This window comes from Thamnophis elegans, chromosome 6, assembly GCF_009769535.1.
Source record: "Thamnophis elegans isolate rThaEle1 chromosome 6, rThaEle1.pri, whole genome shotgun sequence".
Taxonomy (NCBI): domain Eukaryota; kingdom Metazoa; phylum Chordata; class Lepidosauria; order Squamata; family Colubridae; genus Thamnophis; species Thamnophis elegans.
Window position 1 is genome coordinate 16,566,101 of NC_045546.1, and position 27,785 is coordinate 16,593,885.

The following is a 27,785-nucleotide window of genomic DNA, read 5'->3' on the forward strand; positions in this document are numbered from 1 at the left end:
ATGTAGATGTAGATGTAGATGTAGATGTAGATGTAGATGTAGATGTAGCGATAGTGATAGATATAGATATAGATATAGATACAGGCATACATACATACATACATACATACATACATACATAAAATTAATATACTTTTACCTCCATTTCAATACACATGAAGTCAAAGGTAGTAGCATATTTTAAATTACTAGCAATCATTCTTCTACTGGAAGCCTACACCTACTGTTTTTATATTTATTGACTTTTTTAAAAGTATGTAATATTGAGATATATTCTTAGATAACAATTAGAAAAGAAAGGAAAGACTTACAAAAAGGGCTGAAATTTTTAGCATGACATAATTTTTTCCCCCTGGGCTGAGCAGTATTGAGTATTTATCTGTCGTAGCAACCTACCTCTGGTTAGCCTAGAAGACCTCTAGGTTCTCTTCTAACTCTGATATTCTATTGTTCTAAACATTTTCGGTGGAGTGGGACAAATTATCTTAGAAGGAACTACCTACTGTATCTTCCACTATTTTTGCACTCTTTTAATTTATTTCCACTGTTACTTTGATCTCTTGCTACAGCACCACTTGACAGAGCTTCTTGTTTTTCTACCATGACATGACCTCAGTTACTCAGGAATTGGATTCTGACATTATAGTGCCCTGTAGAAAATGAGGCTATCAGTGTGGATGAACAGTAGTCTGAGTCACTGAGGGAAGAAATCAGATATGGCTGATTTTCTAAGCAGCCAAGGCACATTTTCTTGTCCTAGGAGCAATAATAAACTACATAAAAACCCCACCCCCTGAAATCAATCACAGGCAGAGACAAATTTCATGGCTATTTTTGATTGTGTGGCCGAATATCTTCAAAGCCTTTTTTTTTTTGCCTCACCACACTTATTTTCAAGATGAGGAAACAACCACACACCCCTCTGCTCAATTTAGGCCTGCTGAAATAATGGCAAGGGCTACGGGTGCATGAACTTGTATTCCCTCAATTTCAAAGGAAGGTGGTTAATAGTGACAAAATGGTGACAAAATACGATATCAAAAGAGAGAGCACAGGTTAATCCCCTGAGAATCGAATGAAAGAAATATGTGGTAGAAAGCATCAGCATCTGGTAGATTTATGTTAAGTTTGTGAATAAGGAAAAGGACGCTGGGTGGTGAGGGAAGTCAACCCGCCTAGAAGAATGAAATGTTTTGAGAAATATTTAAACAGGTAGAATATTATATTTCCTCTAAAAGAGAAATAGAAATCTTAAGGGAGACAGAAACTCAGCTCCAGCTCCCTGCCCCCAGCAGATATTTTGTGCCCATTTAAAAAAACCTGGGCCATCCTATCTACAAAACAAAAGTTCTTCAACTCGAGGGTGATGGGATTAAGACATGACCCTCCAGGACATAATAGGATTATCTAGCAGGAAAGCTCACCACATTGCAAAATCACCTGGGGGCATTGCACCACCCTCTAGGCTTCAACCAAACATCTCAGATGACTTACAGGGTTATCTAAGACCTCTACAACAGCCAATAGAATACATGTTCTTGCACAGGAACAGGAAGCTCAAGGGCAAGGGCCAAGAGAAGGTATAAGTAACCCTAATTCTGAACTCCATGTGGTCAGCTGCACCATGACCATGTGCTTGGTGGTTCTGTTCACCATTGAAACCATCTTTCCAATCAGCCTCTATATTTACAGTGTCTTTTTCCTGGCTTGGAACTGAACCAGATGGCTATTTTTTCCAACAGTGGTATAATGAAAGCTATGGATAAGAGAAAAACCTATATGAGAAAATAAGAAGTAGGACTGCTGCATACAGATAGTCCTTAACATACAAGCACAACTGAGCCCAAAAGTTCCAAAAAAGAGTCTTGCTAGGCAACACAGTTCTTAAAAGAGTTTTGCCCCATTTTACAGATTTTTGCCACCATTTTTAAGTGAAGCTAGAAACCGATTTGTTAAGCGAATCTGGCTTCTCCACTGATTTTGCTCATTGGAAGCTTGCAAAAGGTGACACCTGAACACTACAACCGTCATAACTACACACCAGTTGCCAAAGTATCTGGATTTTGATCATATGACCACAGGGATGCTGCAATGGTCGTAAGTGTGAAAAATAGTTATGAGTCACTTTTTTCAGTGTCTTTGTAACATTGAACGGTTATTCAATGAATGGTTGAAAGTTGCCAACTACTTGTAAGTGAGGATCAAATTTATTGTAATGTATAACACACACAAACACACACACACACACAAACACACACACACACACACACACACATATAATACAGAAGTGTTCTGACCGCCCCCACTCTGTACGGTGAGTCACGCCGACACAAGATTACTGCTAGACAAGTTATTCACAGTAAATTAACATACCGACAAGACTTTGGTAGCAACCCAGACTTCCACAGATAAGAAATACACACCAGAGCTTCTCCAGCTTTAGTATCATAATTGAATCTGGCAAACAGCCTCCTCCCAAAGTCTCTTCTTATATACTCTCTTGGGAGGAGCCTAATCACAACCGCCTAGGTCCGATTATCTCCTTTGTCTTCACAATTGCTGCCGGTGCTTATCCGCCTGCCTCTGTCAGGCATCCCGGACCAATTCCCTCTGCACCTCATCACTGCTCAAGGGCCTGACGTCTTCACAACTGCTCCAGGGCCTGACGTCAGGGACACACTCTTTTTGGCTTTCACTGCTACTCCATGCCTCAGGCGCCTCCTGGTGGCCAACCAGCCTCTCTGGTCCCTGCTCGGAGTCTGAACCCTGTCCAGGGTCCTCCACATCCTCCAGAGCCGATTCATAGGGTCCCTTGCTAGCAGAGTCTGTTTGCAGCTCCAACGGCTCCTGCTGGGCCACAACAAGATGTGATATAAAAAATGCAGTAAGAGAGCTAAATTTTAAAATGTGAAATGTGAAAATTGGAGCGCAATTTTGATAAGAAGGGAAAAAAATGCTTTGGAAACAGGGTAAAGATGTCTCAGCAAGCAGCAAAATAAATGTCAGAGTGACTATAAAACAAATATTCTAAATTAGTTTCAAGCAGATGATACTAAGGAAATCATAAATGCTATCATAATGTTGAAAACAGATAGGTTACACTAGAAATAACTGAGTTGAAAAAAATATTAAAATACACAAGCAATTGCTTATGTATTTTTAGCAAACATTGTTGGCTAAGAACCCAAATTATTTTCAGTAATGTTTAGATAGATTGCATGATGTATTGTGGAGAAAAAAAAAATCTATGTGGTCACTAGGAATCACAAACAACTTGATGACACATAATCAATCCTCATCAATCAATCAATGATACAATGAGGAATATGACTCTGAAAATTAATTCATCAAAGACCAAATAGTTGTATTTGACAAAGAAAATGTATAATACAACTTAAACAAAGAATGAAGGGGAAAAACAAGTGAATACATTTATGCTGCTTGATTGAATGCTTAATACAAATGGAGAAATAGATAAAATTTAAAATGTGCAAATACTAGTAGACCAGGGGTGTCAAACTTGCGGTGTCACAGCGGCATCACATGACATATCGGAACTTTTTGCCCCTTCACTAAACTGGACGGGGACAGGGCCAGCACGCAATGCATCCAGCCGTGGGCCGCGAGTTTGACACCCCTGCAGTAGATTAATGTAGTGACTAATCATCCATTGCAAGAAATTGAATATTTGTGAGTTGAGTTGTTCTGACCCCCACCTAGCCCATTCAGAAATGACAGCCAGACAGAACTTCAAAGGAAATGTTTTTATCAGTCCCGACTTTTGCTGGCTGCGAGCCCAAAATAAACATAGATAAATTCTCTGGCAAAAAGTTAAACAGCAAATGCAAAAACAAACTCTTACAGCAAACCACTTTTCCAAGTTGGTTTCTTTGAATCATGAACACGAATAGGGAACCTTGACTAGAACAGGCACGGAACGGAATAGAACGGAATGAACAAACGAACGTTGACTTCTTCAACTAGGGCGTGGCACCATCAGTCTTTTATCCGTAGGAGGAGATCCTTAACGAGCCACAGCTGCTTGTTATCCTCTCCTGTGAGCATCCTGAAACCACTCACAGGAGGTTTCTGTGACAGAGTCTGATAGCAGCTCCAAAGGCTCCTATCGAGCCACAACATGAGTTGAGTTTACTTTATTGATTAGCCCTTGGGCCACATCAAAGTTTAAGTTTAAGTTTTATTTTATTTATATGTCGCCCTATTCCTTAGAAGGGACTCAGGGCGGCGAACAACTTAAACAGGAAGGGGAAACATACAAGTGCAAAATAGTGCAGAGTTGCAGACACAACTTATTACTAAAATATGATAAAAAAAAATTTAAAATGGAAATAGTAAAATACAATTGGAAAAAAAATACAGTAATTTAATACATAAATAAAATATGGTAAAAAATACATTTCAGTGACGCCCATACAATCTATCCCATTCAGTCCCAGATATGTCCATCTCAACTGAACCATTTTACTGTGCTGTGATAAATGTTATTTTCAGATTCTTTTATCTTTTCAGATAAAATTTAAAATGTGCAAAGACTAGTAGATTAATGTAGGGACTAATCATCTGTTGCAAAGAATTGAATGTTTGTGGGGGGGGGGGAAGTGAAAATGGCTAAGTGTTGGAATGTGTTTCTACCCACACTGTTTTATGGAAGTGAGAATCTGATATGCCAAAAAATAAAATAAAATAAAAGTTGAATGTAGACATAATGGAGTATTTAGGAAGCAACTGTAGTGAAACGGGAAAACACAAGATCAAGAGGGAATGGATGCAAATGAATGCTGATTATATATAAGTGACCAGTATAAAAGAAGCAGGTTATAGAAAAAGAATGAACAAGAATCAAACCTCAAGATGATTACATGGACAAAAGATGAATGAATTAAGACAGTCATTTAGGATGGAATTCATGAGATCTTCAAAGAAAGGTGAAAAGTTTAAAGAACAATAGGCAATATACAAATTATGGACAGGTTTGAAACAGAGAAGTTTACCAGCACAGAAAAACATATTAAGAAGTATTGTGGATGGTCCTGACATAAAATAGCTTTAGCTAGTTTTCTTTATCTTTTTGTTATTTCATCCCTTTGATGTCTTTCTCTTATTATTTTTTTGTTCCCCTCTTACATGCTGTATAATGTTGTGTCCCCCAAAAGTTAATACCGTGATGGGTATGTATCAGGGGTGGGTTCCTGCCAGTTCTAACCTCTTCCATAGAAGAAGTTCCACAAATCTACAGTGCCGTTGAGAACCGGTTCCAGCTCCCTTCCCCCTGCCTGTCCGCACATCATCAAGATGAAGAGCGAGAGGAGGAATTCTGGGAGTTGAAGTCCACAAGTATTAAAGCTGTCAAGTATGAACACCCCTGGGTTTTTTTTTCTAAAGAGTTAGGGGTGCAAGGGTCTTGTAACTTGACAGCTTTAAGACTTGCATGCTTCAAATGCCAGAGTTTCTGAGCCAACATTTTGGTCGCTAAGCAAGAGCGTTGTTAACTGAGTTTCATCACATTTTACAAGTTGGCCATGCCCACCCAGTCACATGGCTTGCAAGTCACTCCCACAAAGCAGGCCACACCCACAGAAGAGGTTCTAAAAAAAATTGAAACCCACCACTGGTATGTATGTACTGTAGGAAGTTAGCACTCACCCCTCTCCTAGGAAAATGAGATATTTTAGGAAAAATTAAAAGGGCAGAATATTTCCCCCAAAAGGGAGGCACCCCCCCCCTTTGTCAATATGTCATTAAGGCCTGAGCCAGTCTATTCTACATAACAAAGATCTACCTCCTTCAGTCAGAGCCATAATGGGAATTCCAAAGCCCTTCCATTACATCATCACCAGCAAGAGTCAACCAAGCTTGGGACTCAGGACAGCCTACAGAATTGCCCCTGCATGGCCCCATGGGAGTCTGACAACCAATCAGAATACAAACTTAAATAGCCCAACAGAGGGTACAAATCTCTGTCTCTCTCTCTCTCTCTCTGTCTCTCTCTCTCCCTCCCTCCCTCCCTCCCTCCCCTCTCTCTCCCATGTGCCGTTTTGCCTATGCGGAGATTTAACTCTACATTATTTTGTGGCATAGCTGGAAAACAACCAAACAGTTTGTTGATTTTAGATGATCTCCTTAAAAAACAAAATCAGCCAAACCAAGTTGTCAGCTTCCATAATTCACAGAAGTGATATCTAACTGAATATATGAGGAAAAAAAACACCAATGTTTGTGTGGGACCACCGTGCATCTTGACAATTTTTCATCACAGAGGTTGAAATGAGATAAATTATACAGCTACCGAGACTTAAACCCAGGAGGTTTTGGCTGTCTACGGGAAGCAGGCAAAATGCAGAAGATTTATGGGTAAGTACAGTATGTCTTATAAATACGGGTATAGTACATTGGAGACTGACTAAATGATATGGTTTTTAATCATACAAACCTCTCACCTGGTTTCTTCCAGTAAGACAAGAGAGCCATTTCCCAATTTGATCATAACTCACATCAAAATCAATTCAAACAAATAAAACCCATTGGGATCTCAGTTTTACGTTCAAGGAAGAATGGGATGCCTATGTCATTTAAAGCTATGTTTACTAACAAATAGTGTCAGAAGAATTCCCAAAATGTCTTGCGCTAATTTAGGTGTTCATTAAAGCTCTTACAAATCAGCCATGTTTGAAGAATAGTTCTTTGATACATCACACTGATTTCCTTTTTAAAGAACATAGCCAGTGTATAAAAGCTCTTTACAATTTGAGGTGGTCTTCAGCCGGTTTGTACCGATTCACCTGAACTAGTAGTGGAAATCACGAGTGCCGCCCTATTTAGGCACGTTTTTCAGGCTGGGCGCATGTGCTGCAGACTTGCGTGTGAGCAAAGTGCATGCACGGAAGGCCGGGCCCATACACGGAAGTGGCGCATGTCCCTGCGAACAAATAGTAACAAAATGTGAAACCCACCACTGTTTACAAGGATAGATTTATTGTAACAACGAGCAAAGGGACAATAATAAAAGCTTTTTACATTTTGCATTTGTACTTGAGTTCAGTGCACCTATTATTTTGTGCAAACTATCCAGTTCGGTGGATGTCATAAGGCGAAAGATTGTACTCCAAAGTACTTACGGCTGATATTCGCAAATGTTTAGATGAGATCAAATGCATTTCAAGAGCAAATGTTGCCCATGGGGATTGAGACTCTTCTCCAGAAAGAGAAAATTATTCAAGATATGACAGGCACTGGCACACTTACTGGAGAAAAAAAGACATTGTTTCTCTCTCTCTCTCTCTTTCTGGAGAAGAGTCCGAAGAGCTGCAGGTTATCTGAGGTCGTTTCTGACCTGCTAGTCAAATTATTCATTTATTAAAATATTTATTAAATTAAAGTTTTACAGAAGATGCCATTTTAGAAAGAAAATATTCCTCCATGTAGAATACCACACTTAGAATGCATTTAGAATGGCAGAGTTGGAAGGGACCTTGGAGGTCTTCTAGCAGTAGTGGGTTCCTACCAGTTTGCACCTATTCGGTAGAACCGGTTCGTCAAATCTACCGAACCGGTTAGAAGAGGTTCCACCAGTGGACCCGGAAAGCATGCCACACCTACAGAAGAGGTTCCAAAATTTTTTGAAACCCACCACTGGTCCTTGGATATGATTATTCTACACTATCATGCTCATATTTATAAAACTCAGTGCCTCTGTGAAAGGTAAGGATGACTACTGTGTTTGTGGTGCAATCAGAACATTGCGTGTGTTGAAGTTGTTTTAACGCAAACCAAAGATGCCTTTTAAAAAACAAATTTACATCATATTGTTATGCAGGCCAGTGCTGTGTGTGAGGTAATTTAAGGTGGTTCTGACAAGTGTCATCGGCATCTTCATATCCGGTCACATGGGCGGCAAGCCACTCCCATAAAGGAGGCCACAACCACAGAGTAGGTTCGAACAATTTTTGAAATCCACCACTGTCTTCTAGTCCAACCCCCTGCTTAGGGAGGAAACCCTGCACCCTACACCATTTAGAACTGCATTGCTTGCGGTCCGACCTGTTCTGACCTAGGCTTCCCAAGAGCATAAACAAACTCCTTGTCCTGACAAAAAAACCCTTTATTAATTTACTGTGAATTCTGCTCATTAACATCCAGCAAAGTCTTCCAAGGGAGGATTTACAGTCACAGACCTTATCTGGCTTTGAGAGTCTCAGAGAGTCACGAACCAATTAAGCGAACTAATTGTCTCCTGCAAACTCCACTCCCCTTTTGCTGCTCTTTTATTTCCATTCAACATCCACCTGTGGCTTTACTCCCAAGTCGACCTCTGCTCTTTAGCTGTTCCCTTCATCTGGAAACTCTTTGCATGCACACACTGGGAACAGGCTCCAGCTGTTCATCTGCCTCACTGACGTTTGCCTCTGAAGGCAGCTGATAACTGGCATAAGGCTCTGGTCCCCTCTCTGCCTCTGACACAGAGCCTTCATCAGAGCCTTCCCCAGGCTCCAGGACTGGCCCATGTTCCTCCCCAACCTCCTCACTGTCCAAATCTGCTGCCAGCTCTGCTGGCCACTGGCTGGCCACAACAAGACCTAGGTATTCCATACAAAATGATACATAGTAATTTTTTACTCGTAAATGACTTTTTTTTGTTTTAATCACAATAATACCTGCATGAACAACTGCTTTAAACTCAATGTAAATCGTTCTAAACTTGACTGTAAAAAATATGATTTCTTTAATAGAGTTGTCCAAGTCTGGAATGCCCCGCCTGATCCAGTTGCCTCAGCTACAAATTTTCACAGTTTCAGTCACCAGTTGACTTCCGAGGACCTTACTTCATACTTAAGTGGTTGGTAGAGGGTGTGTGCATAAGTGCACTAACATGCCTATCGTCCCTGTCACTGTATTTTGATTCTCTTATTCTTGTTCTTGTTTATGTTTGACAAATTCTAATAAACAAACAAACAAACAAACAAATAAGAGTTTTATTTTCTTTTGACCCTCGAAATAAGCACTTGGCCTTATTTTTAGGGAGATCTTATTATTTTTGAGGTGCAGGAGGTGGCGAGCATGGTCACCTTATGGCTGCTGCTGTGTTGCAATATTTTTGGGGAGGGCTTATTTTAGTGTATGCACTCAAAAGCCCAATGGGGCTTATTACCTGGGGAGGTCTTATTTTCAGGGAAACAGCACATATTTTGTCTGGGCTGGGCTTCTTTACCAAAGCTTTCCAGTGCTGTAAGCAACATCTGTAGTAGCCTTGCCCTCATGTTCAGGATTCACCTTAATCTTGGCCGATACTTGAGGGAATTCTAATCTTACCGCAGTGGATTTAATGGAACTGCTAAATTGAACTCTGGATTAGATTTCTGTTTGTGTGTGATCCTTTTACTTGGGCTCTTGCAACAGAACAGCAGATCACTTGGGTGCTTTTTGGCAGAAGCAAAAGCTACTAGTCTGAAATCTCACTTGAAATAAAAATACAAAACTGTTCACTTGAAAATGTATACAAACTTGTGCACTGCTCAACATTCCTTATGCATTTTTCTGTCCTTCCCATTTACTTTGATGGAGTTGAAATTGTTTGAGTAAAAATATATGGGAGGCATGGACTGCTATTGCCCATCCTTATGAAGTGCCATGATTCAGGGATAATTATCCTGTTCTTCGTTGTATGATGATCCCCGTTTACAATAGGTGCATTGGTTGTTGCAGTTGATGAAGGGTTGAAGTCATGGCCTCATGGCCTCATTCCTTTGGAATTAGCCAAAGAATCTTTGTCATTGTTGCTCCCAGCACACCTGACTTAACCAAATACATAAAAATTGACACTTGCACCCAGTTCTAAATTATCCAAACTGAGAATGTTGAGCCTAGTATCATAGGGAGTGGTATTGTGTACAGAAGAGTGCCAGACTTCTCTCTTGAAATAGTTCTGAACCATCTCAATTGTACTGATGTCAGATATAGAGTGGGGATTCCAAACAGTTGAACAATATATGCATCCTTACAAATCAGTTATTAGAGATCTTCATGGTATTGGACCTGAGTACTTGAGAGACCACCTGCTGCCAATTACCTCCAATAGACCGATCAGATCCCACAGATTAGGCCTCCTCCAAATTCCATCCGCTGGCCAATGCCGACTGGCGACCACCCAGAGGAGAGCCTTCTCTGTGGCTGTTCCAGCCCTCTGGAACGAGCTCCCCGTGGAGATTCGAACCCTCACCACCCTCCAGGCCTTCCGCAAAGCCCTTAAAACCTGGCTGTTCCGACAGGCCTGGGGCTAATGAGCTTTTGTCCCCCCTCGAATGGTATGGTTGTTGTGTGCTTTTAAATTGTGTATTGTTCTGTTCGTCTTTTTTATTCCTTGACTTGGATTGTGAGCCACCCTGAGTCCCCTTTGGGGAAAAGGATGGCATAGAAATATAATAAATTCAATTCAATTCAATCTTATATTCCAAAAAGATGCTTCTAGGCACATAAGGATAAGGATGTAGCACTTGCTGCAAGTTTTTAATTTTCCAAAGTTTATAGCAACTATCATGTGTTTGTGAGAAAAGGTATGCTTGTGAAACATTACAGGCAAAGAAGTAGCAATCTTGGCTTAAAAAACAATAAACAAAAATCAATATTGTACCTGGGAGGAGAGTTTTTGGAAGTCTCCCACTTGACTTTCTGGAAAGGGTTACTTTCTAGGTCATATGAATCAACACAACATTAAATAATATTATAGAAAGACATTTTAGCTGCATGCAATAAACTAAGATGTAATTATCAGATATCACGATACAGGTAAATCCAATCAAAGGATATAGTAAAAAGCTAAATGTTTAAGTGAAGGTAGCATTGAATAATTTAAGTTGCAGTCCTCATCCTTACCAGAAGAATCATTATTTTATGTAAATTTCATAAACACTGATGAGCTGCGGTTTCTTTAAAAGAACTAATCATAGTTAGCTTTAATAAGGTACAATTTATAATTTGAAGAATCTTTGAAAATGTATCCATTGCATAATTCATTAATCAATGCATAATTCATTTATTTAAAGTTCAGCTTTAGGATGCACAATAATACATTTCATTTAGTGTGCATTTGGACCTTCTAAAGCAAGGGTGTCAAACTCATGTCATCACTGTGGCATCACAAGAAGTATCAGGACTTCCCCCCCTTCACTAAAACAGGTGTGGGCGTGGCCAGCGTGTGACGCATTTGGGTCACACGCCATGAGTTTGACAGTCCTGTTCTAAAGGGAAGGGCATAAGATGCTGCATATTTAGCTGTTTTGACAAGGAGGCTAATGCTAATGCCTATTGGGAGGAAAATAACATCTAAAGGGACAGGATGGTACAGTGGCTAATGCTGAGCTTGTCGATCAGAAAGGTCAGCAGTTCAGCGGTTCGAATCACTAGTACAACATAACGGAGTAAGCTCTCATTACTTGTCCCAGCTTCTGCCAACCTAGCAGTTCAAAAGCATGTAAAAATGCAAGTAGAAAAAATAGGGACCACCTTTGGTGGGAAGGTAATAGTGTTCTGTGTGCCTTCGGCATTTAATCATGCCAGCCACATGACCACGGAGACATCTTTGGATAGCGCTGGCTCTTCGGCTTAGAAATGGAGATGAGCACCGCCTCCTAGAGTAGGGAATGACTAGCACATATGTGCAAGGGGAACCTTTACCTTAACATCTGATGAAGCCCAGTTAAAATCATGACCCAGCTTTTTTTTACCATCCTTAGATATGGTAGCGGAGCAAAAATTTGCTATCTGGAATGATGAAATTACAGTATGATTGATTGATTTTATTGTATTTTTATGCCACCTATATCCCCTATAGGAGACTCCAGGCATCTTACAGATTATAAAATGACAAAAGAAAAATAATTAAATATTAAAACTATGCAAATTAAAATATTAAAACTATACAAAAACTAAGACTAGGAGACGGATGTCATAGGGATGTGGTCTTCTTACTTTATAAACCACCTTCAGAAATGACAGCCCACCCACCCATGTTTCAGGGCCCCAGCAAAAGCAACAAAGCCAAGTTTTAATACCTTCTGGAAAGCCAAAAGGATGGGAGCAATTTTTATCTCCAACTAGCTGATAACCTGGGGTAGCCCGGGTATGTATTTATCCTAATCCTGTATTAGAGGGAACCTCCTTTTCAAGTACTGTGAGGCCGTTAACATGGCAACTCCATTGTGCTGTACAGAAGAAGCCATTTTAAAGCACAACAGGCTGTATCTTAACAGAACTTGAATCAAAAATGCACACTATCACTGTCAAAATTACTATGACTTGACACTAAAGATATAATTCAGTCCTTTTCACTTCAGCGGCCCAGGCGTTCTGGATTTATGCTGAAATACACACATATGGACATATATCAGGGACGTGCAGTCAGGGGAGGCAGGGGAAAAGTGTGTGTGCTCAAGTATGGCTCTTTGACTGGCTTCCTGCCTCCTCCTGTGGTCTCCCTGACTCCCTCTAATCCGTATTTGTGTGTGTGTGTGTGTGTGCGTGTGTGTGTGTTTGAGAGGGGGGAGGGAGGGAGGGAGGAGGAGAAGGGAGAAGAAAAAGAAAAAGAAAGAAGGAAACTTATTTAGGAAAGGAGAAAAACAAATGCTGTCACTTTAAATTGGAACTGAGCATGCCTGCTGTGGAATTCTGGGAGTTGAAGTCCACAAGTCTAAAAAAATTGCTGTCCCACCAGCCATAAACCTCACTGCATGTCATTGACATATATATATGATAGAGTGTTCCACAGGGATGGGGTCATAGCAGAAAAGGCTTTTCTTGAATCGGCCTCCTTAACAGGGAGGGTCAGTAACAAGTGTCTTCCACTGGCATGAGTGGGCTGGCTAGTGCCATCTCCTCAGATAATGGAACTATTGTTCTCCCTTTCCTCATCTGATAATTTTGGGATTACAAAGTGAATTAGCTCATGGACTAAATAGCCAAGCAGAGTTTTCTATTCCTTCACATTGTTGTATATTTGAATGTGTTCATAGATTAGTCACAATAAAATGAAGATTTCCTTTAGGAAAATTCAATAGTTGGAGCAAAATGTGAAGATCACAATTATGTTCACTTTGAAAAAAACTACAGAATAAAGCTTCTGTTCTGAAATATAGGAAATAAGTAAAGGAATGTTACAGGTTAATAATAATTTAGGAATAAGGAATCTTCTACTGGATAAAGTTATTAAAGAACTAGAGTATTTTTTTCCTTTCTTCTTAATAACACAAGGAGGAAAGAAATACTCAGAAAAGAACAAAATTGTGAAGAACTGAACTGAAAATGTGAAAAGAACTGAATAAATCTGAAGTGTTTAACCGCTAAAATAGAAGATAATAAATACATTAAAAGAAACTTTTGAAACAGAAAAGTCCTTATTTAATAAAATAAAATTAGTAAAAATGACAGGTATTCTATCGAGTAGGAAAAACTTGCTTAGAAAAAAATAATTTTACCATTTTAAAAATTATACAAATTACATTCTGGTATATTTTGACCCAGTATTATACTCATTATACTGGAGAAGAGCCTAATGCTGGGAAAAATAGAGGGCAAAAAAAGAAGGGGATGACAGAGAATGAGGTGGATGGATGGAGTCACCGAAGCAGCAGGCATGAGCTTAAATGGACTCCAGAAGATGGTAGAGGACAGGAAGGCCTGGAGAAACGTTGTCCATGGAGTCACGATGGATCGGACACAACTTCACAAGTAACAACAACAGCAGCCAGAAGTGAAGGGAAAAACTTTGTTTGCACCAAATCTTAGACAGATTTAAAACAAAATTGACAGACGATTTGAAGAGCAAAAGATTTTGGGGGAGGATTTCAACTTTTTATTTATTGGCTACTTACTTCTGTGGACCTATTTACCAGAGTGGTTTGATTTCTAATGTCTACATTGATTCTGGCTCGGTTTCCTTTTTGTGGTAAATCATTGATCAATTCTGCTTGATTTTACTTTACTACATTAGGTAAATTCCACTATTTGGCCTTATAAAACATAGAATATACTTTAGCTGAACCTAGCCACTGCAATTCATTTAATAATACAATATTAATTTGACCTGAAATCAGTCTTTGTGCTGGTTCTTTATCATTCTGAAATTTACAGTACATAATAATTTTGTGTGTAACCTGTCAGGTTTCCTGGCATAGGAATAAAATATTGGTTTTTGAGATTTGAAATGCCCACTGAGCCCCTCTTCAGAAATAGACGAGTTGCTTGAATATGGTTTTCAAAAATAATTCCTTGCTAGTAACCTTACATGCCATTTTTTTTGTAAAAAATATTTTTTATTTTTCCTTTCAAATTCATTCTTAAATATACATTCTTATAATTGCTATTTAACATGTGTCAATTCATGTCATTTTTCCGCCTGTATATTTACATTTTCATACTTTCTTATTTCCCCTCCCACTGATTTAAGAATGTTTTGTCTGAGTTATTTATTTTATGCTTTGTTCCTTTCTCTTTCTATTTGTATCTTTTTTCAAGCCAATCATAAAATCGCTTCCATGTCCTGTAATACACTGATTCCTCTTTGTCCTTTATTTTCAATGTCAACCTGTTCATTTCAGCACAATCTAATATCTTCTTTATTTCCCCCCTCCCCCTTCCGGTGGGATTTTGTCTGCTTTCCAATTTTGTGCAAATACAATTCTAGCTGTTGTTATTATTTGTACAATCAAATATGAACCTTCTTTACTATATTTCTCTGGGAGAATACCCAATAAGAATAACTCTGGCTTAAACTCTATGGACTGATATATCATTTTCTCTAACCATGTTTGTATTTTAACCCAATAGCTTTTTGCATACCTACATGTCCACCACATATGATAATATGTTCCTGGCAATTGGTGACATTTCCAGCATTTAGCTGATATATTCATTTTTGCTAATCTTTCCGGTGTCATGTGCCATCCATAAAACATTTTATATAAATTCTCTTTGTATTCTCTTGCCATTGTCAATTTATAGTACATGCCATATATTTTTTTTCACAGACATATGGGATATATACAAATTTACATAAGATCCCAACACAGACAATTGTCAATGAGTTGAGGCTCTCAGCAACTATAATCAAGTTTGCTGTTAGAACCTGGGCACTTGAATGTTAAATGGTGATATGGGAATCCTCTACGCCAGTGGTCTCCAACCTTGGCAACTTTAAGACCTGTGGACTTCACCTCCCAGAGTTTGCTGGCTGAGGAACTCTGGGAGTTGAAGTCCACAGGTCTTAAAGTTGCCAAGGTTGGAGACCACTGCTCTAAAACAGTGGTCCCCAATCTTTTGGTACCAGAGACCAACTTTGCCGAAGACAATTTTTCCCTGGGCTGAGGAAGAGAGGAGAACAGTACAAACTAGATCCCTCACAGTTGGGTTTTCACTCCTATGAAAATCTAATGCCAGATAATCTTAGGTGAAGGTGAGGCAATGATGCTAGTGCTGACAGTGGCTGCAAATATAGATGGAGCTTTACTCACTCACCCACTGCTCACCTCCATCTGTAAGACCAGATCCTAACAGGCCACTGAGTGGTACCAGTCTATACCACTTTATAATGTCTTGATAAGGCCACACTTGAAATACTGAATCCAGTTTTGGTTGCTACAGTGTAACAAAAAAAGAGAGAGAGACTCTAGAAAGAGTGCCAAGAAGAGCAACAAAGATGATGAGGGGACTGCAGGCTAATCCCTATAAAGAACGGTTGCTGGAACTGGGTATGTCTAGTTTTATGAAAAGAAGGACTAATGGTGACATGATAGCAGTGCTCCAATATCTCAAGGGTTGCCACAAAGAAGAGGGAGTCAAGTTATTCTCCAAAGCACCTGAGGGCAGGAGAAGAAGCAAAGGATGGAAACTAATCAAGGAGAGAAGAAGCAAGCTAGAACTAAGCAGAAATTTTCTGACAGTTAGAACAATTAATCAGTGGGACAACTTGCCTCCAGAAGCTGTGAATGCTGCAATGCTGGAGGTTTTTAAGAAGATGTTGGATAACCATTTTTCTGAAATGGTATAGGTTTTCTTGTCTAAGCAGTGGGTTGGACTAGAAGATCTCCAAGGTCCCTTCCAACTCTGTTCATCTCTTCTCCTCTCTTCTCCCCTCCTCTGTTCTACTCTATTTTATTCTATCCTATCCTATGTTCTTGGGCTGGAGATTTGGGACTCCTGCCCTATACATAGTTATCTATGAGAGGGAAGACAAGGGGAAGAAGTAGTATCACAAAGATCATAAAACAGTTTGCATAAACAGGAATCATGTAACTTAATCGATTTGCCTGATTATACCATGAGGCCCTCGTGCCTTGTATTGCCCCTATCCAGATGATGTCAAGAAAAATGTTAAGCTAGTCGTCTGTCCTGGTTTTTCCTTTATTAGAAGTGCAACATTCATAAATTTAAATGGCATAGTGCATGAATTATTTTGCTTTTGCTGGTTGTATAAAACAACTCCTTGATATATATTTGCAAAAGTAGATCAAGTCCAAATGATATTGAGCATATGACAGAAGTGCTTGTAAAGATGCCATTATGGGGATTATTTTGGTCACATTTCCAGCCATTGTACAGGAATCCACCTTCAGTCTCACGCTTCCGCACTAGATGCTGCTAATGCTAATATTGTGTATTGATTAAACAAATGCAAATGGATTTTGACAGCAAAGGAGACCATGATTTAGCTAAATTGGCAGAGTGCATAACTCAAGATGTGTAGGAAATACTAAGTAATGTTGTATGATCTAAGTTTTCAAGGGCAGGGATGTTAAACTCCTGTTTTCTGCAATGTGGCTATTCATCAACCAAGAAGACACTCCCATCAGCAAAATGCAACAAGCTTTTCTTTCTTCCATTAAGCCCTTTTTTTTTCACTGAAGAGCCCTAGCAAGTAAAAGTTGTGTTATAGGTTTTTAGAAATATGACTTCAAAATGAAAAAATGGCAAAATATTAGAGGCCGATAAGAATTCCAAGACTGAGATCCTACGGGCCATTTAATTCCTTACATGTAACACTATAAGAAAGCTACTAACTGGGATTTACCAATATAATGATACTGTACTAGTGCATCAGCTGCATTGTATTTTGGGATGGCATCAAGAGAAAATAGCCCATTTTTTCCTTGGCATGTTCAAATTGAATAGTTACATGATTTTCCTCCCCTTTCACAATTGTGGCTTTGATGTCCTGAAAATCTTTAAAAACTTGGCCATTTTCCCAGGCCTTGGGGGTGGGATCCTAGTGGGTCTTTTGTTGGCTGTATTTCAGGATGTATGGAGTGTGGTTTGCCTGGATGTACATTATCTTTCTTCTTCTTCTTTTAACCTAATAGTTTTCTATCTTTTTAAAATGCAAGCAGCCCAGAGTTGTTCTGGAGATCAGCCAATCCGTAAAAGGTATACTTACTGTGTTTAGTATAGGTTCGGTCATAAAACCTCAGTTATGCACTGAGAAATTCTCCGGCATTTTTTCCCAACCGTTCTCATTCAATTTCGTGCAGCAGATTTGAGGAAGGTTATCATGGCGGACAATGCTGTTCTTATAATTATTTAATTCAGATGAAATCAAAATGTTCCTGTGATGTTTCTGTCTATCACTCTACTGTGAGCTCTCTAAGGGTCAAAAAAGTCAAGATGGCAGCCAGAACTGTGCAATTGGAGCTCCACCTCTTTGCGTGTGCTTACAACATTGCCTTACACACAAAAGGAACAGAACTATAATTGTGGGGTTGTGACTACCATCTTCACTTTTGTTGTCTATCCTTTCAGATATTGGACAGCCATTTGTCTGGAATAGTATAGCTGACCTTTTTGTTGTTGCATGCCAAAAGTGTGCATGCCCACACCCATAATGCAATGCGTGCATGACACCCTCCCATGTGCCCTGCCCCAGCACATGTGTGCATGACCCCCACATGCTCCCCCTGCCCCCCATGCATGCACACATGACCCTCCCACGTACGAACTCCCAACGGCCCATTTTGGGCTTAGCAGGCCTCCCTGAAGCCTCCTGGGACCAAAAGCAGGGTGTGGGGAAATATCAATCCCCTGCACTCCCCCCAGCCCCTGCACGTGTGCTCATGACCCCCCCATGAACAGGCATATGCATCTCCCACATGTGCTCTCCACACTTGTGCAGCAGAGACCCAAAAATCAGCTGGCCGGCGGGAGGCACGGCAGATATGTGAGCTGAGCTGGGATGATAGCTTGCACGCCCACAATAAGGGCTCCACATGCGACCTGTGGCACATGTGCCATAGGTTCGCCATCATGGATATAGGGTCTCCTACTTGGGCAAGGGGTTGGACTAGAAGACCTCCATGGTCCCTTCCAACTCTGTTATTCTGAACTCAGATTACACAGGTCTGTGACCCCTCCCATTGGATAAATAAAAAAGACATCAGGTAGAGAGTCCCACCAATGGACCTTTTCAGTAACTATTCTGCTCCCATGAGTAAAAGAGAATTCTACCTTTAATAAATCATTAGAGAATTTATCGTCTTACCTTGCCTATGAATTTGATGGATAGTTTCAAATTTTCATTTGTGCTTACAGATAATCCTTCCTTTATGACCATTCATTTAATGACCATTTGAAGGTATAATCAATAACCCAAAACTACTTGTGTCCCAATTTTGAAATTGGGAAATCTATATGACTTTACATATAGAGTCTAGGACAACTCGCCACGGCCAACTCACTGCAACCAACTCAGCCTACGACAAGACTTACCTAACATTGACGAAATGGTGGAATAGAATCATTAAAGAAAGAATGCAAAAGGAGGGATAAAATGAAATGTGAATGACAAAAATTAAAATACTTTTTAATCATTTTAAATAATGAAACTGAATTGTTGAATTGCCCCATGGCAAATTGTCCCACAGTAAGTTGCCCATGGTGAGTTGCCCTGTCATGAGCTGACTATGGACAGTTGGCCAAGGCAAGTTGGCAGCAGTGAGTTGGCCATGGTGAGTTGCCCCATTTTTTTTTGCCCCATGGTCACATAATTGAAATTTGGGCACTTGGCAACCTGCTCAACTTTAGAGCTATTTGCAGTGTCACATGGTCACATGCCTTTTGGTAGTGTTGGCATTTGAACTCTGGTACTGGAGAAGACTCCTGCAAGTCCCTTGGACTGCAAGGCGATCAAACTGGTCAGTCCTACTGGAGATCAACCCTGACTGCTCTTTAGAAGGCCAGGTCCTGAAGAGGAAACTCAAATGCTTTGGCCACCTAATGAGAAGGAAGGACTCACTAAAGAAGAGCCTCATGCTGGGAACGATGGAGGGCAAAAGAAGGAGGGGACAACAGAGAATGAAGTGGCTGGATGGAGTCACCGAAGCAGCCGGCATGACCTTAAATGGACTGCAGAGGATGGTAGAGGACAGGAAGGCCTGGAGGAATGTTGTCCAATGGGTTGGACACGACTTCACAACTAACAACAACAACATAGTCACATGACTGTTTTTTAAATGGTTTATGCCGATTTTTGGTATTTACTTCCAGTTACCAGCAAAAAACACCCATTGGGTAAAATGGATTTGCTTAATTAGAGCAAGGCTCACTTAATGATTACTGCAAAAAACACCTGAAATTTAGCACCAGTCATGTGATCCCTCAACCTACAATCACAACTTATGACTCCTAATGTTGAAAGAAATGTCCTTCTGGGTTCAGTTCCAAGTGAGGAAAAAGACATTGGAAACAAGGAGGCTACTTGGAAAGATGGTTTAATGGTGAACAGGATTACATGGCTTGAGCTCCTGAACAGAAAAGGGGGATCACATACTTCCAGATGTTGGGTGAAGAAGAGAAGAGAGGCCAAAATGCTGAAAGTCCCTGGTTTTATGCCTTCTCTGGCCTTTGATCTTGAGCTTGTATTCTGATTGGTCAGACTCCCATGGGGCCACGCAGAGGCAACTCTGTAGGCTGTGCTTTGAGTTCAAGTTTGATTGAGCATTGCTTCTTCCTAGGTGCCTTGTGGTGAGATGGGTAAAGGCCTTATACTATCATGCCTTAATCCCATCACCCTGGAGCTGAAGGGAGAAGATCTTTGTTATGTAGAATAGACTGACTCAGGCTTTTAATGGCCCATTGACAAAGGTGGAGGCTATTAAGAGTAAATCTGTTTCCTGCCCAGAAACATATTTCTCCATTTCTTTATCCAGGAAAATGTAATATTCTGCCTTTTCAATATTTCCCTGGATATTTCATTTTTCTAGGAGAGGGGTGGGTTTTAACTTCCTATATTAATTTTCGGCTCAGTTATCATTGCAAATCAAGACCTACCTGTAGCTGTTGGAGGAAAACTAAATTAAAACTAACTTGAGCAATGGATTGGTATATATCAGCCTAGTTAGAGAATGTGTGCTTCATACACTGATGGTCCTACTCAGCAAAAAAGCAGTATTGATTCTGTCCATGACTGTCGATCTGATACAACAATATGTATCTGAACACAAGTCAATAGCATTATCAAATTAATCTGCCTTTGTCAGACACATTAGTACTTAGCTTATTGTGAATCATTACCTACTGTCAAATAGGGGACAATAAAAAATGAGAACATATGAATGCAGCAGGCTTGCTTCAAATTCTATTAATTTCTCTAATGTGTAGAATTTATTCCGAGGAGTAAGCTTTCCAAGTATAAAAGATCAGTGCTAATCATTTACTGCACTAAACTTATGATAAAATGGAACTGGATCTGTTTGAGTGTAAAAAGAAAATATGTCAGAAATGAGGAAGAAACTATGGTGTGATAGTTCACTTCTGTAAAACAAACAGCAGATAAATAGGCTGACACAAATGCACATACACAAAAGGGATCTTGGTGTTGCTGCTTGAGGAGCTTCAAAAGAAATAATCACCGCTTTGTTCTCTCATTTTTCTTTCTTGGCTCATATGACAGACACCCACGCGTCTAAGACGGTTCTCTTGAAAAAAGTAAAGACAGTGAGAAAGAACTGGATTTTTTTAACCATTATTTTTAAAGTGAGAATCATTTTTATTGATCCCATAAATATACCAGCGCAACACACATGGAGTAATTTTTCAAGCCATCACTGATTCCTTCACACAAGGCCCCCAGGTCTTGCCAAATGACTAGAAATACATGGATCTCTGCTGTATTTGTCAGACAAACTGCTATAAAATGTATAGAATTACATCCATTTGAAAAATAAGATGTTAAGATTCAGAGGAATATGTTAATAGCATGATGATAGGTTTTATTAACATAGAATTCTAAAATTTTGAAATAATAAGATCTACATGTAAGAAGAAGCCTTCATCTAGCAGTGGATAAACAGATGATGATGATGATGATGATGATGATGATGATGATGATGATATAGAAAACTGTATTTACTGTTATTAATAAAACTAATTACTTAGTTATCAAATTTATATGATGCCCACCTGAGTATCCAAAATAACCTTGGGCGGCTTACAATGCTATCTTCTATACATATAAAAGGCAAATACCACTCACTCATCACGAAATCTCCAGAACCACAAAGCCTGCAAACTTGAAATTTGGCACATATGTTCCTCTTGGCTTCTGGGTGCTCGCTAAGAAATGATTTTTCGAAACGACCATCAGATTATTAGTATGTCTTATACAGTATTACATTAGGAGCCGAGGTGGCGCAGTGGTTAGAGTGTAGTACTTCAGCTGACTGTTAGCTGCAGTTCAGTGGTTCAAATCTCACCGGCTCAGGGTTGACTCAGCCTTCCATCCTTCCGAGGTGGGTAAAATGAGGACCCAGATTGTTGTTGGGGGCAATATGCTGACTCTGTAAACCGCTTAGAGAGGGCTGAAAGCCCTATGAAGCGGTATATAAGTCTAACATTGCTATTAACACGCTCTGATGCTAAGGAGTTAGACATTCTACTCCCCCTCCCCACCTGAAAAGAACTCTGTTCCAACTGCCAGTTGCCTTATATTAATACACTCTGATGCTAAGACGTTACATATTCTACATTAAATTTCAAGCTTGAATTATCAAGCCTGATCACATAGTTTCATAGTGAAGCACTATGATTCAGCTAATACAAATATACATATAAAAACAATTGTGAATATAGTTTAAAGATTGCAAGAATTAAATACAGATTAAACACCAAGGGCTTGAGTGGAATGGAAGTGGTGTTTTCCATGTCACGCACTACATAACATGTGGAAGGAAAAAAATGCATAATTAGTTTGGTCCAGTGGCCAAGGCACCAGAGGGAGTTCTAGTCTTGCCTTAATCATAAAATCTGACTGGATGACTTTGGACCAGTGTCTGTCTGTCTGTCTGTCTGTCTGTCTGTCTGTCTCTGTCTGTCTGTCTGTCTGTCTGTCTGTCTCTGTCTCTCTCTGTCTCCTTCCCCCAACTCATTTCACGGGGTTGTTGTTAGATGGAGGGGAAAGAAGGAGGAAGGAACATTAAGTATGTTTGCCATCTTGAATTGTTTGTAAAAATAATAAAGGAGTGATTAAAAAATCCAAATTAACAGACTCAAAGAAGTATCCAAGGTTGGAATGCATCAAATGATTTTTATTATGGTCATAGAGTAGTATGACATATATAGAATTACCAGCATTCAAAGGATAAGGTGCACCTGTAGGATTAGACTTAGTTTTGCCACCTATGGGTTAAATCTAAGCCTACAGGTCCAGCTTTATTGTACCTGTGATACCATTTGTTTCCTAATAGCTGTGGTCCCAGAGACAAACATTGCTATCATGCAAGTAGCGTCTGGATTTAAATCCGATTTTTAAAAAAGGTTGGCATAAAAGATGGCCTCCCTTAGTATTCCTTTAAAACAACTGAAAAACAACTGAAAAAACATCAGCACTCTCTGCAGAAATAATACAAGTGCAATTTACTCAGCAGATTCACAACAGATGAACAGATGAACATATGTGTCAAGGCCCACTCCACTCCATAATTAGGAAAGAAGACTAAGAGACTCCATGGGTTGGAAATCCAAAGTACTTTTACTAATTATAAATGGTAAGCGAGCAGTAGTGAAGCAAGATCTGAATAATATGGCGCGAAAGCAATTGATATATAGGCAAACCCGTTCCCCCCCCTTAGGATCAAAGCTCCAGTCCAATCATAAGTCCTTCAAATGTCAGGTGTGAGATAACTTCAAAACGACAGGCCGAAGATGGAATGTGTAGGCCGTTGATGCAGGCGGGAAACACGTACGCATGCGTAATCCCACCGACTGGTACATCCTAGAACATTCCTCCAGCACATCAATTAAATCCCTCCCACATACACGCCCCCCCCCTCCCCGTTTCATGGCAGCTGAAGCAACAGCAAAGCAGAAGCTGACAATATGTGTTTGTCATATGAGACATCAGCAAATCTACCTTGCAGAATAATTGCAGAAAATCAGGCATTTCATACTGGCCAAAAGAAAGGCAAACCATAGTCAGGTGCCTTGAGGAATGATTCCTAAAAATAGCAGTTGGGGTGAAATGTTTACTTGGATTTTTGACCACACAGAAAACAATTCTGCTAAGGTCATCTTGTTGACCAGTAGATTGAATGTGTAGCCCAGCCTTGTCTATGCAGGGTATCCTCACAGCAGGGACGTGCAGGAAGGGGAGGCAGGGGAGGCAGAGCCTCACCACTGTCATCATGAAAAGAAAATGTAAAAAGGCAAGAGCTGAGGTCAGGCTGAGCGTGGATGACTCTGCTTAACTGTTTAAAAAAGCCTCTAAAAAAGCGCCCTTTACAGTAGGAGGCAGGAGAACGACGTGCCTCATCTAGTCTGACTTTAGGCATTTTATGATCACTCGAGCAGAGTTAAGCAAGGGTTAAAAGCCAAAAAATTCCTGACGTAGGTGAGGCACGTCATTCACCTGCCTCCTCCTGTAGAGGGCGTTTTTTAAGAGGCTTTTTAAAACAGTTAAGCAGAGTCATCCACCGTGACTTTGGCAACAACTAGTTCAGCCTGACCTCAGCTCTTGCCTTTTTCCTTTTACATTTTTTTTCTTTTCATGATGACAGGCAAGAGCAGAGTTGAAATCCTCTCTGAAACAGCTGGAAAAGGTATGTGTGGGTCAGAGGGAGGGGGAGGAATTCAAACTGCATCCTCAAGTGTAGCTCCCTCCCCAAGTGTAGATTGATTGCAGGCAGAGCCACGTTGCCTTTTCAAAAACACACACACACACACACACACACAGAGAGAGAGAGAGAGAGCTGGATAAAACTATATAACCCCAGCTTCACTGATTACAAGTTTGAAAAGACAACATGGCTCCACCTGCAATCAAAGGCTCGGATCGGCTCCAGTCCAACTTCTGTGTTTGTGTTTGTTTGAGAGAGAGTGAATGAGAGAGGGAAGGGGTTAGGAGAGATAGTCCAATCCAACTTGTCTGTGTGCGTGTGTGTTTGAGAGAAGAGAGGAGGGAGGGAGAGAGGGAGGAAGGAGGGAGAGGGAGAAGAAAAAGAATGAAGGAAACTTTTTTGCAAAGGAGAAAAACAAATGCTGTCGCTTTAAATCGGAACTGAGCATGCCTGGCTGTGGAATTCTGGGAGTTGAAGTCCACACGTCAAAAAAAAATTGAAACCCACCACTTTGTCAGTGCCTCACCAGCCATAAACCTCACCGCACGTCACTGCCTCACAGGGTAGAGGTTCAGAACTGTGAGAGTTGAAGACCACATATTTGAAGAAGGTCTTGTCTGGCAAAGATTAGTGTAGCTTCAACATCCAGCTGCTACTTTGAGGATAGGTACTAGATCCATGAGCACCAAAGGGAAAGAGAAAATGTTGACTTTGTTAGTTAGCAATCCTTCGGGTTCTTGCACAAATATTTGTATTTGTGCTTTCAAGTCAGTGTTGACTCTTGGTGACTACTCAGACACACGTCCACAGTTTTTTTTTTAAGCAAAATTTCAGAAGTGGTTTGCCATTGCAAAGTCACTTTTCAGAGTAAGATGGGCAGCATATAAACAAATAGCCCAAAGTCACTTAGCTAAAGTGAGGCTAGAACTCACAGTCTCCCTGTTCCTAGCCTGGGGCTCTCAGCTTAGATCCAGTAGCCCTAATTCTAGCAGATTCATTCGTACCTTAATTTTCTTATAACTTTCTACCTAACAACTGCTAATCTTTTCATTCTTGTTCTTTTCACTTTTTTCATTTAGCATTTTAGACTCAGAATGTGGGATTGAGAAGAGAAACAATAACTACCCTCTAATCTAATTTTTATTTATTCAGGAGTAAGACTCGTAACCTTGATAAGTGTATCATCAAATTGTTTTGGCAGAGTAGAATATAGGTGTCAAAATCAAGCCCTGTGGGCTGAATGCAGCCCACAGGGTGCTGAGATCAGACATGTGGGACTGCCCTGGAAACCACGAGAGAGCTCCCTTTTCACTGGCAGAGGGTTGCAGGAGGCCATCCCAGCTGAAAATGGAGCTCGGAAGTCTGTTTTCACTGGCAGAATGCTCAGGCCACCACAAGTGCCCTCAACATGAGTGATGTCAAGCTGACCATGCCCACTCTGGCCACACACACACTGACCCCCCCGATGTCAAACACAACCCTGATGCAGCCCTCAATTAAAACCAAGTTTGACACCACTGAAGCAGTGGTGGGTTTCTACCGGTTTGGACTGGTTTGGACGAATCAGTAGTAGCTGGGCGGCCTGGTTCACTGCTGGTTCCAGGCAGCAACCAAGGCCTGCCAAGCCCCTGAACTGGTTCTCCTGGCAGCACTGTAGGCAGTGGCATCTTGTTTTTTGCTTCTATGCATACGCAGAACAATTTTAGTTGTACTGTGCATGCACACGGAGTGCATCCCTGAACGAACCGGCAGTAGTCTCAGCGGAACCCACCCCTGCCCTGGAGTAGAACAATGGTTCAGATCAGAAGTTAGTAATATTAGTGAGATGGAAACAAAGGCCTAGATGTAAGCTGGCCATGAGTAGACCCACTGAAATAAATGTAACTGATACATTATTTGTTTTATTTAGGTGTGGTCTTTCAACCCAGTGTATGATAGAATTCTGTTGCAGTTTGCCTTGCATTTGATGCTGAGATGCAAATACCTAGTTTGCATTAGGATTTACATTATGGCATCCCTGTAGGTATATCATTATGTTGACCTCATTGTGGATTTGCTACACAGAATGCTAGCCCAGAAAGCATTTATGGTAGCTAAAGCTAAAATAATAAAGCACAGGATTCAAATTTGATCGGAACAGTTAGAATAAAGTTGAGAATAACATGAGTGGTGGAAAAAAGATCTTGATTCCATTTCCTGAAAGAATAAAATGTGGGGCTGAGGTAGCATCTCCATGGTTCCTGTCTCAGGAAATAAAGAGAGATCTTAAAGTACCTGTTCCACCGAATCTAATATTCAGACAGGTTCATACATTTCAAACTATTCAAACTGTGACTAAATTTGGATCATTTGAAAAGAAGCAAGCATTCTTGTAGACTTTTATAAGAAACTTTAAATTGTAAAACTAAATGTCAACGCAAAGGAATAAAATGTTATTGCTTTATATTATCAGATTGAAACAATCACTGATGGAACTAAGTCTGGAGAAAAAACACTATTGGAAGTAAGAACTTTGAACAATTTATCAGGAGGCAGAAGTTTCTCTTTAAAACTATCAGTCAAACTACAATTCATTTATACAGATAGTTCTTGACTTACAACCATTTGATTAGTGTGTTGAGCTCCAGTCGACATTCCTAGGGGGGATTGGCAGCAGGTCTGACTTACATGGCATTGGCAGATACCAGCGGAGCGTGGTTGCCAGCATCCAGCACGAGGCCTCCAACTCCCACTAGTCTGCTGAAGCCAGCTGAGGCCAATATGTCCAGGCTTCTCCCAGGTGCCCTGGGCCTGTGGACTCCAACCACTATGAAATAGATAGAATATTGGGAAATAGACAGAATATTGGATGCACACCTCTATAGGGGAAAGCTTCAATACCTGGTGCGATGGAAGGGGTATCATTTCGTGGACGCATTCTGGGTCTCAGCCCCTGATGTCAGGGCCCCAAGGCTCTTATGCAGATTCCAACAGAAGTACCCTCATAAACCAGGGGGGGATTCCGGCCAAAGTGACTGATATTAAACCTTCTGCATTCTGTCTTTTAGGTGGACTTGGGGTAGAGGGGAGCTGCCTGTCAAGCCCCAGTCCAAGGCTCGACATTCCTAGGAGGGATTGGCAGCCCGTGGTGCATCCAACTTACATGGCATTGGCAGATACTGGCAGAGTGTGGTTGCCAGCATCCAGCACGAGGCCTTCAATTGATGGCATCACACCAACACTGAGCAGAGCCAAGTGGGCCATTTAAACTTGCTACACATCAGACAGCTGAGAGGGGGAGTGATTTTGAGACATCAGATGGCTACTGAGGAGGTGTGGACTGATAAAAGGCACTGGAAGGTGGAAGCTCCCAGCTCTGGCTTTATAATGTTTTACCAACTCACTGTGTGCTGAGGTCCATGCTTGTAGCAAGAATAAAGCTCAGAGTTGCCCCGGATATCCGAGTGTACTGAGAGTTTGTTCATTCTGCACTGATGGGCCTAGAGTGACTGAGATAGTGACTGTTCAAAGTTACAACGGTATTTTTAAAAAGCGACTTACAACCAGTACTCACACTTACAACTTTTGCACAGTCATGTGAGCAAAACCCTAGGAACTCAAGCGCTTGCATTTGGCATGTAATCATTATTCACAGCATTCCCAACCAGCTTCTGACAAGTAAAGTCAATGGGAGAAGCTGAA